The 11,427-nt window shown below is 34.0% G+C and overlaps 2 pseudogenes; both read right to left on the minus strand.

Annotated features, from left to right (window-relative positions):
- Window positions 1-6,889: 6,889 nt before the first annotated feature.
- On the minus strand, window positions 6,890-7,023 carry LOC145244132 (U2 spliceosomal RNA; annotated as a pseudogene).
- A 1,786-nt stretch (window positions 7,024-8,809) lies between these two features.
- Window positions 8,810-8,943, minus strand: LOC145244151 (U2 spliceosomal RNA; annotated as a pseudogene).
- Window positions 8,944-11,427: the final 2,484 nt, after the last annotated feature.

The following is an 11,427-nucleotide window of genomic DNA, read 5'->3' on the forward strand; positions in this document are numbered from 1 at the left end:
TCTCCCTCACCCTCTTCTCTCTCTCTCTCTACCTCTTTCTCTTATCTCTCTCTCTCACTACCCCTCTCTCTCTCTGTCTTACCCTCTTCTCTCTCTCTCTACCTCTTTCTCTTATCTCTCTCTCTCACTACCTCTCTCTCTCTCACCCTCTTCTCTCTCTCACCCTCTTTCTCTCTTACCCTCTTCTCTCTCTACCTCTTTCACTTCTCTCACCCTCTTTCTCTCTCACCCTCTTTCTCTGCTCTCTCTCACCCTCTTCTCTGCTCTCTCTCACCCTCTTCTCTCTCTACCTCTTTCTCTTCTCTCTCTCTCACCCTCTTCTCTCTCTCTTACCTATTTTGTAATATATATATATAGATATATATATTGTACAAACTATTGTACAAACTATTACCACTTATCAAGGCCTATAGGCCACTCGAGGATGAAAGTTTAAAAGTGCACAGTAGTCAAATTCGGCAAAGATGACGGAACCGCTTTAAGAGGAGGATGAATTATTCAGTGACTCCAACCTATTTTGTTACATATATGTATGTATATATTTTTGTAAAAAATATATATTACTACTTATCAAGGCCCATAGGACACTCGAGGATTAGAGTTGAAAAGTGCACAGCAGTCAAATCTGGGAAAGAGGATGGAACCGCTTTAACGGGAGGATGAGTTATTCAGCGACTCCAACCTATTTTGGTATATATATATTTATATCTATATTTATTTTTAAATATATATTACCACTTATCAAGGCCCATAGGCCACACGAGGATGAGAGTTTAAAAGTGCACAGTAGTCAAATTCGGCAAAGATGATGGAACCGCTTTAAGAGGAGGATGAATTATTCAGTGACTCCAACCTATTTTGTTATATATATGTATGTATATATTTTTGTAAAAAATATATATTACTACTTATCAAGGCCCATAGGACACTCGAGGATTAGAGTTGAAAAGTGCACAGTAGTCAAATTCGGGAAAGAGGATGGAACCGCTTTCACGGGAGGATGAGTTATTCAGCGACTCCAACCTGTTTTTTTATATATATATTTATATCTATATTTATTAAAAAATATATATTACCACTTATCAAGGACAATAGGCCACTCGAGGATGAGAGTTGAATAGTGCACTGTATAAAAAATACGGTAAAGAGGATGGAACCGCTTTAACGGGAGGATGAGTTATTCAGCAACTCCAACCTATTTTTTTATATATATATATATATATATACTTTTATTAAAAAATATATATTACCACTTATCAAGGACAATAGGCCACTCGAGGATGAGAGTTGAAAAGTGCATAGTAGTAAAATTCGGGAAAGAGGATGGAACCGCTTTAACGGGAGGATGAGTTATTCAGCGACTCCAACCTATTTTTTATATATATATATATATATATATATATATATATATTTATAACAAAAATATATTACCACTTATCAAGGCCCATAGGCTACTCGAGGATAAGAGTTGAAAAGTGCACATTAGTCAAATTCGGGAAAGAGGATGGAACCGCTTTAACGGGAGGATGAGTGATTCAGCGACTCCAACCTATTTTGTTATATATATATATATATATATATATATATATATATTTTGTACAAACTATATATTACCACTTATCAAGGCCCATAGGCCACACGAGGATGAGAGTTTAAAAGTGCACAGTAGTCAAATTTGGGAAAGAGGATTTAATCGCTTTAATAGAAGGATGAATTATTCAGCGACTCACACCTGTTTTGGTATATATATATATATATTTATAAAAAAATATGTATTACCACTTATCAAGGCCCATAGGCCACTCGAGGATGAGAGTTAAAAAGTCCACAGTAGTCAAATTTGGGAAAGAGGATGGAACCGCTTTAACAGGAGGATGAGTTATTCAGCAACTCCAACCTATTTTGTTATATATATATATATATATATATATATATATATTTTTCATAAAATATGTATTACCACTTATCAAGGCCCATAGTCCACTCGAGGACGAGAGTTGAAAAGTGCACAGTAGTCAAATTGGGGAAAGAGGATGGAACCGCTTTAACGGGAGGATGAGTTATTCAGCGACTCCAACCTTTTTTTTTATTTTGTAAAAAATATATATGACCACTTATCAAGGCCCAGAGGCCACTCGAGGATAAGAGTTGAAAAGTGCACAGTAGTCAAATTTGGGAAATTTGTTATATATCTATTTTTTTGTTACTTAGGCATTTCCACTTATCAAGGCCCAGATACATCTCGAGGATAAGAGTTAAATGTGCACAGTAGTCAATTGGACAATAAGGCCCAGAGGCCACCCGAGGATAAGGGTTGAAAATGGCAGTAGTTAATTGGACAACATAGTAATCGTTAGTAATGGAAAGTCGGGAAATTTGTTATATATATATTTATATTTTGTTTAGATAGGCATTACCACTTATCAAGGCCCAGAGGCCACTAGAGGATAAGTGTTGAAAAGTGCAGTAGTCAATTGGACAAAATATAGTAATTGTTAGTAATGGAAATTCAGTAAATTTGTTATATATATATTAATATTTTGTTAAATACGCATTACCACTTATCAAAGCCCACAGGCCACTCGAGGATAAGGATTGAAAAGTGCACCGTAGTAGTCGGTTGTAATGGAAATGCGGGATATTTGTAATATACCTATTTTTTGTTACTTAGGCACAACCACTTATTAAGGCCCAGAGGCCACTCGATGGTATTACCACTTATCAAGGCCCAGAGGCCACTCGAGGATAAGCGTTTAAAAGTGCAGTAGTCAATTGGACAATATAGTAATCGTTAGTAATGGAAATTCAGTAAATTTGTTATATATATGTATATTTTGTTACATACGCATTACCATTTATCAAGGCCCAGAGGCCACTCGAGGATAAGGATTGAAAAGTGCACAGTAGTCAATTGGACAATATAGTAATCGTTAGTAATGGAAATTCAGTAAATTTGTTATATACCTATTTTTTGTTACTTGGTCATTTCCACTTATCAAGGCCCAGAGGCCACTCGAGCATAAGAGTTAAAAAGTCCACAGTAGTCAATTGGACAATAAGGCCCAGAGGCCACCCGAGGATAAGGGTTAAAAAGTGCAGTAGTCCATTGGTCAATATAGTAATCGTTAGTAATTACTACTTCTCAAGGCCCAGAGGCCACTCGAGGATAAGGGTTGAAAAGCGCAGTAGTCAATTGGACAATACAGTAATCGTTAGTAATGGAAATTCAGTAAATTTGTTATATATATATATATTTATATTTTGCTAAATACGCATTACTACTTATCAAGGCCCAGACGCCACTCGAGGATAAGGGTTGAAAATATTCAACAAATTTTTTATCTACAGATTAGAAAATTTGTATATAGGGTATTCAGACATATGGAATATATCTAGCATAATCTATCTATTATATCTATAAAAGTCAGAATGTTTGTGTGTGTGGGTGTGTGTGAGGTAGAGAGAGAGAGAGAACAATTCTTAACCTATATATTCAACAAATTTTTTATCTACAGATTTTAAATTTGTTATAAAGGGTATTCATACATACGGAAATATATCTAGCATAATCTATCTATTATATCTACAAAAGTGAAAATGTGTGTGTCTGTGAGAGAGAGAGCAATTCTCAACCTATATAATCAACAAATTTTTTATCTACAGATTAGATAATTTGTATATAGGGTATTCAGACATATGGAAATATATCTAGCATAATCTATCTATTATATCTATAAAAGTGAGAATGTTTGCGTGTGTGTGTGAGGTAGCAAGAGAGAGAGAGAGACAGAGCGAGAGAACAATTCTCAACCTATATATTCAACAAATTTTTTATCTACAGATTTGAAAATTGGTATATAGGGTATTCAGACATATGGAAATATATCTAGCATAATCTATCTATTATGTCTATAAAAGTGAGAATATGTCTGTGTGTGAGAGAGAGAGAGTAAGAACAATTCTCACCCTTTATATTCAACAAATTTTTATCTACAGATTAGAAAATTTTTATATAGTGTATTCAGACATATGGAAATATATCTAGCATAATCTATCTATTATATCTATAAAAGTGAGCATGCGTGAGAGGAGAGAGAGAGAGAGAGAACAATTCTCAACCTATATACTCAACAAATTTTTTATCTACAGATTTGAAAATTTGTATATAGATTATTCAGACACATGGAAATATATCTAGCATAATTTATCTATTATATCTATAAAAGTGAGAATGTGTGGGTGTGTGAGAGAGAGAATGAGAGAGAACAATTCTCAGCTTATATATGCAACAAATTGTTTATCTACAGATCCGAAATATCACATTTGTATAGAAGTAGAAATCTGGATACCTATTCAGATACCTAATAAAAGAAAGGACACTCTTTGGGGCGGATTTTGATGATAACAAGTCACTAATAAGAAATTATAATAAACATTGAAATAATTTAAGAATTTTATCAAAATAAAATTGCATGGTAATCACCCAATTTCTGCCACAAAATTTTGATTGGCAAAACTCATAAACAGAAAATATATATTTTCTAATTTCATCTTTTTTTTTATATAATCTGATTTGATGTTTTCCTTAATATTCAAATCACTATATTTTGCTGCTTAATATCAAATACAGCAAATGAGTTATTTTTTATGCATCAAACAATTACATTTTCTCATTCATCCAAACTAATCACTGAACATCAATTTCATATTTTCTTCACTAAAATATTACTGTGCTTGATGTCATCAAGTGGAGCGGATCATTTTTTTTTCATTTGTTCACACATTTTTCCAATTTATATATATTTTGTCTAAGATTCTTAGCCTATGTCATTGCATACCAAGCTGTTTATTAAAAGTTACGGTTCACTGTAAACACATACGTTACACCAAAATAAAAACGCTTCAGATAATGTCTTGATATTCAATTAAGTTTCTCACATGACATCTTATGAAGTTAGTAGAAGAAATGTTACAGACTTTTGAATCTCAAACACTTTCAATACTGTGCACTGATATTTTCTTTTTTGGAATATAAGCACATTCATGATTTTTTTTTACAAACGTCAACAAATTTCACAATGTGTAGCAATGTACTGAAACAATTATAAAAATATTTGTTTTTATTTTGGATGATGCAGGGCATCCGAAGAGAGATTTTTCTAACAAAATGAAAGTATAATTTTTAGCAATAGGTATCTAGGAAAAGGCCACTACATACGTTATAAATTCCAAATTTCCACAACCTGGCAAATACTGGTACACGCTAGCAAATTTAGATTTGCAATTACAGAATATGATTCTAATTTTTTCCTTTGCTCTTTATTCTAACACTACACTAAGTTTACTGTTTTATTTCGCTACAGTTGATATTGTGTAGAACAATAAGAAAATCATAGTGAACAATGCATTCAACAAAATTTAACACACATTTCTAGATACCTATATCTAATAAGTTCAAAAGAAAGGACACACTTAGGGAGGTATTTTGGTGGTCAAGTCACTAAATAGAGATTAGCTGGTTTCCCGGCATAGCCCAGGATGTAATAAAGATTGACTGAAATACATGTTCTAGCTGGTTTCTAGGCGTTGCCAGGGATGTAATATAGACACATTATGTTGTATATTACCTGTTCTCTTCTCCCTAAGGTAAAACAATTTCATATACATGCTGTAAATTACCTATGCTAGGGATAAAACATGAACAATACCAGTCCGGGGGTAGATAAAACAAATAATACATAGAGATGAAAGATTCGTCTCCCCTAAGAATCAAACATATGTTCAATATCTGCTTTTGTTTTTTCATTGTTTATACGGTCCCGAGCAACGCCGGGTAGCCCTGCTAGTCTATATATATAAAAGGCAAAAATCGGTGTGTATGTATGTATGTATGTATGTATGTATGTATGTATGTTTGTTTGTAACGCTAAAACTTTTGAAAGACGGAACCAGAGTTGACAAATTTGGTATCATATTGCACCTTGATCACCCGGATGACAAATATCGAAATTTCACGTCAAACGGACCAGTAGAAAGGGGTCAACTGATCGTTTTTCTCCTAGGGGGGCCCCCCAAAAAACCTGTCATTTTAACGTTATTCAATACGTGTCACGTGACGTGACGTCAGCTCAAACTTTTGACAGACACAACCAAAGTTGACAAATTATGTATCATATTGAACCTTGATCACCCGCATGACAAATATCGAAATTCCACACCAAACGGACCATTAAAAGGGGGTGAACTGATCATTTCTCTCCTAGGGGGGCCCCCAAAAAAACCTGTCATTTTAATGTTAATATTACATAATCCAAAAACGCTTAGTCATGTCACGTGACGTGACGTCAACATCCAGTAATGGCGAACAAATGTAAACAAACACTTTGTTTTACCGATACTTTTGTAATTTCTCTTCTGCTTTGTTCTAGAGATTATTAAACTCCATGACAATGTCTCCAACGTAATTAACTGGTTAAAAATAGTATTTATACAAGAGTTTTAACGAAAAATATCAGGAAAAAATGTACAGGAATAAAAAAAAATTCAGCTTTCAAAATATTCGTCGATAAAAAAACCGATCTTTATATTTACGCTAGCCATTTTGTATATTACCACGTGACCTGCTATCTCTTAAACTGGAGGGGGGGGATCCACTTGAATCCAACAAAACCAGTAATTTTTTTTTTCTATTATATATACATCATTTTCTATAAAATTAAGTGTAGACTTTATAATTAAAACAAAAAATGTTATTCATACTAAAAAAAAAAACGCTTAGTCATGTCACGTGACGTGACGTCAACATCCACTAATGGCGAACAATTGTACCTATTTACTATGCCTCCCCACGGGACAGAGTTAGACACCAGGGTCGTTTTTTAACGTGGAGAAAAGGTACAAAAATAAAAATTGTCTCAGTCGTGGAGGATTTCTCCTCCACCGAAAGAGAACAAGAAATAGAAGTGCAGCATCTGAAGAACAGATACTACACTTTGATCTTGACCAAAAGGCCAAGAATGCGAACAATTGTAAATAACAACTTTTTTCACAAAACCAACACCGTCTTTCTTTTTTTTTCTCTCTCTTTCTCTCTCTCACCCACTTACTCTTCCCTCTCTCTCACCCTCTTTCTCTTGACGTCACACCACTGTTAAACTGTGGGGGGGGGGGGAACACATTCCCAGGCATTATCTCCTATAGATGCACATTTTATTAGAAATTCAGCTTTCAAAATATTAGACGATAATAAAAATATAAAACCAACACCCTCTTTCTCTTTTCTCTCTCTCTCACCAACTTACTCTTCTCTCTCTCTCACCCTCTTTCTCTTGACCTCCTACTACTGTTAAACTGTGTGTGTGTGTGGGGGGGGGAAGAGGCAGCTTGAAAACCAACAAAAACAGTGCACAGTTTCCCAGGCATTTGGGGTGGGAAGGGGGGGAAGAAGCCGAGCGCACAGTTTCGTGTGAGAGAGAGAGAACAATTCTCAACCTATATACTCAACAAATTTCTTATCTACAGATTTGAAAGTTTGTATATAGGGTATTCAGACATATGGAAATATATCTAGCATAATCTATCTATTATATCTATAAAAGTGAAAATGTGTGTGTGTGTGTGAGGTAGCCAGAGAGAGAGAGAGAGAGAGAGAGAGAGAGAGAGAGAGAGAGAGACAACAATTCTCAACCTATATATTCAATACATTTTTTATCTACAGATTTGAAAATTTGTATATAGGGTATTCAGACATATGGAAATATATCTAGCATAATCTATCTATTATATCTATAAAAGTGAAAATGTGTGTGTGTGTGTGTGTGTGTGTGTGTGTGTGTGTGTGTGTGTGCGTAAGAGAGAGAGAGAACAATTCTCAACCTATATACTCAACGTATTTTTATCTACGGATTTTAAACTTTGTATATAGGGTATTCAGACATATAGAAATATATCTAGCATAATCTATACATTATATCTATAAAAGTGAGAATGTGAGTGTGTGAGAGAGAGAGAACAATTCTCAACCTATATATTCAACAAATTTTTTACCTACAGATTTGAAAATTTGTATATTGGGTATTCAGACATATGGAAATATATCTAGCATAATCGATCTATTATATCTATAAAAGTCAGAATGTTTGCGTGTGGTTGTGTGTGTAAGGTTGCGAGAGAGAGAGAGAGAACAATTCTCAACCTATCTATTCAATAAATTTGTTATCTACAGATTTGACCATTTGTATATAGGGTATTCAGACATATGGAAATATATCCAGCATAATCTATCTATTATATCCATAAAAGTGAGAATGTGTGCGTGAGAAAGAGAGAGAGAGAGAGAGAGAGAGAGAGTAAGTACAATTCTCACCCTATATATTCAACAAATTTTTTATCTACCGATTATAAAATTTGTATATAGGGTATTCAGACATATGGAAATATATCTAGCATAATCTATCTATTATATCTAGAAAAGTGAGAATGTGTGTGAAAGAGAGAGAGAGAAGAGAGAGAGAGAGAACAATTCTCAACCTATATATTCAACTAATTTTTATGTACAGATCTGAAAATTTGTATACAGGGTATTCAGACATATGGAAATATATCTAGCATAATCTATTATATCTATAAAAGGTAGAATGTGTGTGTGTGTGTGTGTGAGTGAGTGAGTGAGTGAGTGAGAGAGAGAGAGAGAGAGAGAGAACAATTCTCAACCTATATACTCAACAAATTTTAGGCGAACAATTGTACCTATTTACTATGCCTCCCCACGGGACAGAGTTAGACACCAGGGTCGTTTTTTAACGTGGAGAAAAGGTACAAAAATAAAAATTGTCTCAGTCGTGGAGGATTTCTCCTCCACCGAAAGAGAACAAGAAAGAGAAGTGCAGCATCTGAAGAACAGATACTACACTTTGATCTTGACCAAAAGGCCAAGAATGCGAACAATTGTAAATAACAACTTTTTTCACAAAACCAACACCGTCTTTCTTTTTTTTTCTCTCTCTTTCTCTCTCTCACCCACTTACTCTTCCCTCTCTCTCACCCTCTTTCTCTTGACGTCACACCACTGTTAAACTGTGGGGGGGGGGAACACATTCCCAGGCATTATCTCCTATAGATGCACATTTTATTAGAAATTCAGCTTTCAAAATATTAGACGATAATAAAAATATAAAACCAACACCCTCTTTCTCTTTTCTCTCTCTCTCACCAACTTACTCTTCTCTCTCTCTCTCACCCTCTTTCTCTTGACCTCCTACTACTGTTAAACTGTGTGTGTGTGTGGGGGGGGGGGGAAGAGGCAGCTTGAAAACCAACAAAAACAGTGCACAGTTTCCCAAGCATTTGGGGTGGGAAGGGGGGGAAGAAGCCGAGCGCACAGTTTCGTGTGAGAGAGAGAGAGAACAATTCTCAACCTATATACTCAACAAATTTCTTATCTACAGATTTGAAAGTTTGTATATAGGGTATTCAGACATATGGAAATATATCTAGCATAATCTATCTATTATATCTATAAAAGTGAAAATGTGTGTGTGTGTGAGGTAGCCAGAGAGAGAGAGAGAGAGAGAGAGAGAGAGAGAGAGAGAGAGAGAGAGAGAGAGACAACAATTCTCAACCTATATATTCAATACATTTTTTATCTACAGATTTGAAAATTTGTATATAGGGTATTCAGACATATGGAAATATATCTAGCATAATCTATCTATTATATCTATAAAAGTGAAAATGTGTGTGTGTGTGTGTGTGTGTGTGTGTGTGTGTGTGCGTAAGAGAGAGAGAGAACAATTCTCAACCTATATACTCAACGTATTTTTATCTACGGATTTTAAACTTTGTATATAGGGTATTCAGACATATAGAAATATATCTAGCATAATCTATACATTATATCTATAAAAGTGAGAATGTGAGTGTGTGAGAGAGAGAGAACAATTCTCAACCTATATATTCAACAAATTTTTTACCTACAGATTTGAAAATTTGTATATTGGGTATTCAGACATATGGAAATATATCTAGCATAATCGATCTATTATATCTATAAAAGTCAGAATGTTTGCGTGTGGTTGTGTGTGTAAGGTTGCGAGAGAGAGAGAGAGAGAACAATTCTCAACCTATCTATTCAATAAATTTGTTATCTACAGATTTGACCATTTGTATATAGGGTATTCAGACATATGGAAATATATCCAGCATAATCTATCTATTATATCCATAAAAGTGAGAATGTGTGCGTGAGAGAGAGAGAGAGAGAGAGAGAGAGAGAGAGAGAGTAAGTACAATTCTCACCCTATATATTCAACAAATTTTTTATCTACCGATTAGAAAATTTGTATATAGGGTATTCAGACATATGGAAATATATCTAGCATAATCTATCTATTATATCTATAAAAGTGAGAATGTGTGTGAAAGAGAGAGAGAGAAGAGAGAGAGAGAGAACAATTCTCAACCTATATATTCAACTAATTTTTATGTACAGATCTGAAAATTTGTATACAGGGTATTCAGACATATGGAAATATATCTAGCATAATCTATTATATCTATAAAAGGTAGAATGTGTGTGTGTGTGTGTGTGAGTGAGTGAGTGAGTGAGTGAGAGAGAGAGAGAGAGAACAATTCTCAACCTATATACTCAACAAATTTTGTATCTACAGATTTGATAATTTGTATATAGGGTATTCAGACATAAGGAAATATATCTAGCATAATCTATCTATTATATCTATAAAAGTGAGAATGTGTGTGAAAGAGAGAGAGAGAGAACAATTCTCAACCTATATATTCAACAAATTCTATCTTTACAGATTTGAAAATTTGTATATAGGGTATTCAGACATTTGGAAATATATCTAGCATAATCTATTATATCTATAAAAGTGAGAATGTGTGTGTGAGAGAGAGAGAAAGAACAATTCTCAACCTATATACTCAACAAATTTTTTATCTACAGATTTAAAAATTTGTATATAGGGTATTCAGACATATAGAAATATATCTAGCATAACCTATCTATTATATCTATAAAATGACCATGTGTGTGTGTGTGAGAGAGAGAGAGAGAGTCAGAGAGAGAGAGAGAACAATTTTCAGCTTGTGTGTGTGTGAGAAAGAGAGAGAGAGAAAGAGAGGAAGGAAAATTCTCACCCTATATATTCAACAAATTTTTTATCTACATATTAGAAAATTTGGATATAGGGTATTCAGACGTATGGAAATATATCTAGCATAATCTATCTATTATATCTATAAAAGTGAGAATGTGTGTGTGAGAGAGAGAGAAAGAGAGAGAGAGAGAACAATTCTCAACCTATATATTCAACTAATTTTTTATCTACAGATTTGAAAATGTGTATATTGGGTATTCAGACATATGTAAATATATCTGGCATAATCTATGTATTATATCTATAAAAG

The sequence above is a fragment of the Euprymna scolopes genome, chromosome 22, assembly GCF_053919585.1.
Source record: "Euprymna scolopes isolate OS-2025 chromosome 22, ASM5391958v1, whole genome shotgun sequence".
NCBI classification, from domain to species: Eukaryota; Metazoa; Mollusca; class Cephalopoda; order Sepiida; family Sepiolidae; genus Euprymna; species Euprymna scolopes.